At 49.0% G+C, this 6,000-nt stretch overlaps 6 non-coding genes across 6 annotated transcripts; 2 read left to right on the top strand and 4 right to left on the bottom strand.

The window, feature by feature from the left end:
• Window positions 1-1,302: 1,302 nt before the first annotated feature.
• Window positions 1,303-1,374, bottom strand: Trnap-cgg (transfer RNA proline (anticodon CGG)). Its single transcript has one exon. It is a non-coding gene; the product is annotated as a tRNA-Pro (tRNA).
• A 235-nt stretch (window positions 1,375-1,609) lies between these two features.
• On the top strand, window positions 1,610-1,682 carry Trnav-uac (transfer RNA valine (anticodon UAC)). Its single transcript has one exon. It is a non-coding gene; the product is annotated as a tRNA-Val (tRNA).
• Window positions 1,683-2,288: 606 nt separating this feature from the next.
• On the bottom strand, window positions 2,289-2,361 carry Trnap-ugg (transfer RNA proline (anticodon UGG)). Its single transcript has one exon. It is a non-coding gene; the product is annotated as a tRNA-Pro (tRNA).
• Window positions 2,362-3,989: 1,628 nt separating this feature from the next.
• On the bottom strand, window positions 3,990-4,062 carry Trnap-cgg (transfer RNA proline (anticodon CGG)). The gene has a single exon. It is a non-coding gene; the product is annotated as a tRNA-Pro (tRNA).
• A 236-nt stretch (window positions 4,063-4,298) lies between these two features.
• Trnav-uac (transfer RNA valine (anticodon UAC)) lies at window positions 4,299-4,372 on the top strand. The gene has a single exon. It is a non-coding gene; the product is annotated as a tRNA-Val (tRNA).
• A 604-nt stretch (window positions 4,373-4,976) lies between these two features.
• Trnap-ugg (transfer RNA proline (anticodon UGG)) lies at window positions 4,977-5,049 on the bottom strand. The gene has a single exon. It is a non-coding gene; the product is annotated as a tRNA-Pro (tRNA).
• Between the last annotated feature and the right edge of the window lie 951 nt (window positions 5,050-6,000).

Below are 6,000 nucleotides of genomic sequence, written 5' to 3' on the forward strand. Positions count from 1 at the left end.
TGAAGACGCCGCACACAAAAGAATTATTCTATGCAGTAACGATTATCTAGGAAGCGTAAATTGCATGTGCTGCTCCACCACACAACTTCTTTTGATACTGTTTTACTTATTCTAAATTTTCATTGCCTGATCGTCCCTAGAATACTGTGTGGTATCAACTGGTTTCCAACAGCGATAGTAGTAAGTAAATCGACTACAAAGTCTTTCAAAGTAGGTCAGACACCAAAAAAAAAAAAAAAAAAAAAAAAAACGGAGCTGCGCGTAGCTCATGTCATTCTGCTTTCAAAGGTGAATCAGCGGCTGGGAGTAGTGGCGTACTCCTGTAATCCAAGCTACTGGGAGGCTGTTGTGTGGGAGAGATCTGGAAACAACTACAGATTCGGCCGTTCCATGAGCTCAGGAATGGCCGCGATGCCTTCATCGAGCTCTGCAGATCGACATATGACAGCGTGGAAATTTCGCCGAGCGGTGGCTAAGGGTTTAGAGAAGCCAAACGCACTAAACACAAGAAAGTCGGAAACCGAAGCTCATAACGAAAAGATTGCGGAATGCAGTGCGGAAGCAAAACTTCGAGAAGACCAACTCTGAAGCCATCGGCGCGCTAGGAATTATTCCTCGCAAGAAGCGATCATGTAGGAAGAGCGAGCCGAGGGTGTCGCTCGACCACACAATAAATTTTTGCTTAATCCAAATTTGCAATACCGGTGCGACACTAGAATACTGCGATAGTAATAAGCACGTCGACTGCAGTGTCATTTAGGGTAGTGAGTCAGACATGGGGAGGATATAAGGCGGGTGGAATATGCAGCGACAGGGGGCATTGCAGGGCGGGCGCCGACTTCTTGCGCTGCGGCGCGCCGGTGCCGGCGGCAGGCCTGGCTGGGCTGCTGGTGCCTCCATGTAGAGCTGCCGCCGAGCCCAGGCACCGTGCCGCTAACGAAGCGATTGCCTTGGTGACATCTTTTGCAATAACGACTGCGCGAATCGACGGTATCTCGTAAGGAAAGAAAGAGCAGCAGCTGCCGCCGAGCCAGGCGCCGTGCCTAACACGCAGAAGGTCCCCGGTTCGATTGCGGGCGGAAACCCGTTTTCGTCGCACTCAGCAAGACACGTGCTACGATCTCTGCAGTGACCCACTTAAATCAACTTCAAACGTTCCACCAGCAGGGTGCACATGGCTCAAATGAAACATGAAACTGTTTCAGAACTGGTTGTCGGATTTTAGCGCTGACTTGGAGGCCTGGAAATGCGCGAAACAGCCGCCGCATGCGATTTGTTACCACACCGTTGTACAAAACGCAAGGGCTCGTCCGGGATTTGAACCCGGGACCTCCTGCACCCGAAGCAGGAATCATACCCCTAGACCAACGAGCCTGTCCGTTCCGAAAACGCACTGCATGTGAATGACGCCACCTTTGATGGTCTCACCCTGTAGGGCTGCAGCTCACCCAGCGTTCTCCCTGTCTGTCGCGGTTGGATTGTTTTCATCGACGTCTTTTACTATAGGAACTTCACGAATCGGAGGGAGCTCGTAGCCGATGCCCTTGCTAACACAGAAGAAAAACTGTTGCTATTACGAGTCTCCGGGTGGTACACGAAAAGAACCGTCGTTTCCGTGGTGTAGCGGTTATCACGTCTGCTTTACACGCAGAAGGTCCCCGGTTCGATCCCGGGCGGGAACACAACAATTTTAATCTATATTTCGGATTTCATTTCCGAGATGACCCTCCACGTCCGCGTATGCAGAGACAAGCAATGTCGTATGCTAGACGGATAGGGCGTCATTTTACTGTCAAATACTGTTGCTCTCTTATTGCACCGGTATTTGGTAACTGGGAACGCCCCTAGCTCCATTATGGCTTGGCAAAATTTATAATCCGGTTCTTCAGGGCTACTTCAAGTGCGCTTGCTACTGCTTTCCTGAGCTCACCCTACTCGCCTTGTCACAGCTCTGTCAAAGTGTGATGATAACTAATAATGAGAAACTCTTGGCCACTCTCAATCTTACATGCCACCACCCCTTTGTTGTTGCCGTCGTTAGTAAGATGAGGGTAGACTGTCGCACAATTAAGCTTAATCTCCACTCACGGTGCACATATTCCGCAAAGACAACCTTGTTTTCCGTTGCATGCAAAATTACCGTCTGCGTTTCTACCGAATTCCACCTACGTACTTTACTGGTGCCGCATTCTTGTTATATCCACGTGCTATAACAGGCGTCTACTCTTCATTGAGGAGCTGCAACCGGGGCTGAGTTCCACCTACTCTTCAGCACGGTCAAAATGGCAGGGCTCGTCCGGGATTTGAACCCGGGACCCTCCTGCACCCAAAGCAGGAATCATACCCCTAGACCAACGAGCCACCTGCCTGGAGCAGTCAAGTTAATCCCAGGTAGTGGACCTCACAGGGAACACAAACTTTTACGTGAATTCGCAAGATAAACGCTTTCTGCAGGCAGCACTCACCACTGATGAGAAGAATATTAAAGGCAACGAATAAAAAAGCGAAATAACTTCATCGAACACTGCTTATGAACAGCCGGCAGTGCCTCAGTTTCGGTATGTGGTTTCTCAGGGTTAAGAGAAGGCGAATGCACTAAACAAAAAGAACATCGGGAAACCAAGCACCAACTCATAACGAAAAGATTGCACAATATACTGCAAGTAAATTTACAGAAGACGGATACTGAAGACGCCGCACACAAAAGAATTATTCTATGCAGTAACGATTATCTAGGAAGCGTAAATTGCATGTGCTGCCTCCACCCACACAACTTCTTTTACTGTTTTACTTATTCTAAATTTTCATTGCCTGATCGTCCCTAGAATACTGTGTGGTATCAACTGGTTTCCAACAGCGATAGTAGTAAGTAAATCGACTACAAAGTCTTTCAAAGTAGGTCAGACACAAAAAAAAAAAAAAAAAAAAAAAAAAAACGGAGCTGCGCGTAGCTCATGTCATTCTGCTTTCAAAGGTGAATCAGCGGCTGGGAGTAGTGGCGTACTCCTGTAATCCAAGCTACTGGGAGGCTGTTGTGTGGGAGAGATCTGGAAACAACTACAGATTCGGCCGTTCCATGAGCTCAGGAATGGCCGCGATGCCTTCATCGAGCTCTGCAGATCGACATATGACAGCGTGGAAATTTCGCCGAGCGGTGGCTAAGGGTTTAGAGAAGCCAAACGCACTAAACACAAGAAAGTCGGGAAACCGAAGCTCATAACGAAAAGATTGCGGAATGCAGTGCGGAAGCAAAACTTCGAGAAGACCAACTCTGAAGCCATCGGCGCGCTAGGAATTATTCCTCGCAAGAAGCGATCATGTAGGAAGAGCGAGCCGAGGGTGTCGCTCGACCACACAATAAATTTTTGCTTAATCCAAATTTGCAATACCGGTTCGACACTAGAATACTGCGATAGTAATAAGCACGTCGACTGCAGTGTCATTAGGGTAGTGAGTCAGACATGGGGAGGATATAAGGCGGGTGGAATATGCAGCGACAGGGGGCATTGCAGGGCGGGCGCCGACTTCTTGCGCTGCGGCGCGCCGGTGCCGGCGGCGGCCTGGCTGGGCTGCTGGTGCCTCCATGTAGAGCTGCCGCCGAGCCCAGGCACCGTGCCGCTAACGAAGCGATTGCCTTTGGTGACATCTTTTGCAATAACGACTGCGCGAATCGACGGTATCTCGTAAGGAAAGAAAGAGCAGCAGCTGCCGCCGAGCCCAGGCGCCGTGCCTAACACGCAGAAGGTCCCCGGTTCGATTGCGGGCGGAAACCCGTTTTCGTCGCACTCAGCAAGACACTTGCTACGATCTCTGCAGTGACCACTTAAATCAACTTCAAACGTTCCACCAGCAGGGTGCACATGGCTCAAATGAAACATGAAACTGTTTCAGAACTGGTTGTCGGATTTTAGCGCTGACTTGGAGGCCTGGAAATGCGCGAAACAGCCGCCGCCATGCGATTTGTTACCACACCGTTGTACAAAACGCAAGGGCTCGTCCGGGATTTGAACCCGGGACCCTCCTGCACCCGAAGCAGGAATCATACCCCTAGACCAACGAGCCTGTCCGTTCCGAAAAACGCACTGCATGTGAATGACGCCACCTTTGATGGTCTCACCCTGTAGGGCTGCAGCTCACCCAGCGTTCTCCCTGTCTGTCGCGGTTGGATTGTTTTCATCGACGTCTTTTACTATAGGAACTTCACGAATCGGAGGGAGCTCGTAGCCGATGCCCTTGCTAACACAGAAGAAAAACTGTTGCTATTACGAGTCTCCGGGTGGTACACGAAAAGAACCGTCGTTTCCGTGGTGTAGCGGTTATCACGTCTGCTTTACACGCAGAAGGTCCCCCGGTTCGATCCCGGGCGGGAACACAACAATTTTAATCTATATTTCGGATTTCATTTCCGAGATGACCTCACGTCCGCGTATGCAGAGACAAGCAATGTCGTATGCTAGACGGATAGGGCGTCATTTTACTGTCAAATACTGTTGCTCTCTTATTGCACCGGTATTTGGTAACTGGGAACGCCCCTAGCTCCATTATGGCTGGCAAAATTTATAATCCGGTTCTTCAGGGCTACTTCAAGTGCGCTTGCTACTGGCTTTCCTGAGCTCACCCTACTCGCCTTGTCACAGCTCTGTCAAAGTGTGATGCTAACTAATAATGAGAAACTCTTGGCCACTCTCAATCTTACATGCCACCACCCCTTTGTTGTTGCCGTCGTTAGTAAGATGAGGGTAGACTGTCGCACAATTAAGCTTAATCTCCACTCACGGTGCACATATTCCGCAAAGACAACCTTGTTTTCCGTTGCATGCAAAATTACCGTCTGCGTTTCTACCGAATTCCACCTACGTACTTTACTGGTGCCGCATTCTTGTTATATCCACGTGCTATAACAGGCGTCTACTCTTCATTGAGGAGCTGCAACCGGGGCTGAGTTCCACCTACTCTTCAGCACGGTCAAAATGGCAGGGCTCGTCCGGGATTTGAACCCGGGACCTCCTGCACCCAAAGCAGGAATCATAACCCCTAGACCAACGAGCCACCTGCCTGGAGCAGTCAAGTTAATCCCAGGTAGTGGACCTCACAGGGAACACAAACTTTTACGTGAATTCGCAAGATAAACGCTTTCTGCAGGCAGCACTCACCACTGATGAGAAGAATATTAAAGGCAACGAATAAAAAGCGAAATAACTTCATCGAACACTGCTTATGAACAGCCGGCAGTGCCTCAGTTTCGGTATGTGGTTTCTCAGGGTTAAGAGAAGGCGAATGCACTAAACAAAAGAACATCGGGAACCAAGCACCAACTCATAACGAAAAGATTGCACAATATACTGCAAGTAAAATTTACAGAAGACGGATACTGAAGACGCCGCACACAAAAGAATTATTCTATGCAGTAACGATTATCTAGGAAGCGTAAATTGCATGTGCTGCTCCACCACACAACTTCTTTTGATACTGTTTTACTTATTCTAAATTTTCATTGCCTGATCGTCCCTAGAATACTGTGTGGTATCAACTGGTTTCCAACAGCGATAGTAGTAAGTAAATCGACTACAAAGTCTTTCAAAGTAGGTCAGACACCAAAAAAAAAAAAAAAAAAAAAAAACGGAGCTGCGCGTAGCTCATGTCATTCTGCTTTTCAAAGGTGAATCAGCGGCTGGGAGTAGTGGCGTACTCCTGTAATCCAAGCTACTGGGAGGCTGTTGTGTGGGAGAGATCTGGAAACAACTACAGATTCGGCCGTTCCATGAGCTCAGGAATGGCCGCGATGCCTTCATCGAGCTCTGCAGATCGACATATGACAGCGTGGAAATTTCGCCGAGCGGTGGCTAAGGGTTTAGAGAAGCCAAACGCACTAAACACAAGAAAGTCGGGAAACCGAAGCTCATAACGAAAAGATTGCGGAATGCAGTGCGGAAGCAAAACTTCGAGAAGACCAACTCTGAAGCCATCGGCGCGCTAGGAATTATTCCTCGCAAGAAGCGA

This window comes from Schistocerca cancellata, unplaced genomic scaffold (genome assembly GCF_023864275.1).
Source record: "Schistocerca cancellata isolate TAMUIC-IGC-003103 unplaced genomic scaffold, iqSchCanc2.1 HiC_scaffold_562, whole genome shotgun sequence".
Classification (NCBI taxonomy): domain Eukaryota; kingdom Metazoa; phylum Arthropoda; class Insecta; order Orthoptera; family Acrididae; genus Schistocerca; species Schistocerca cancellata.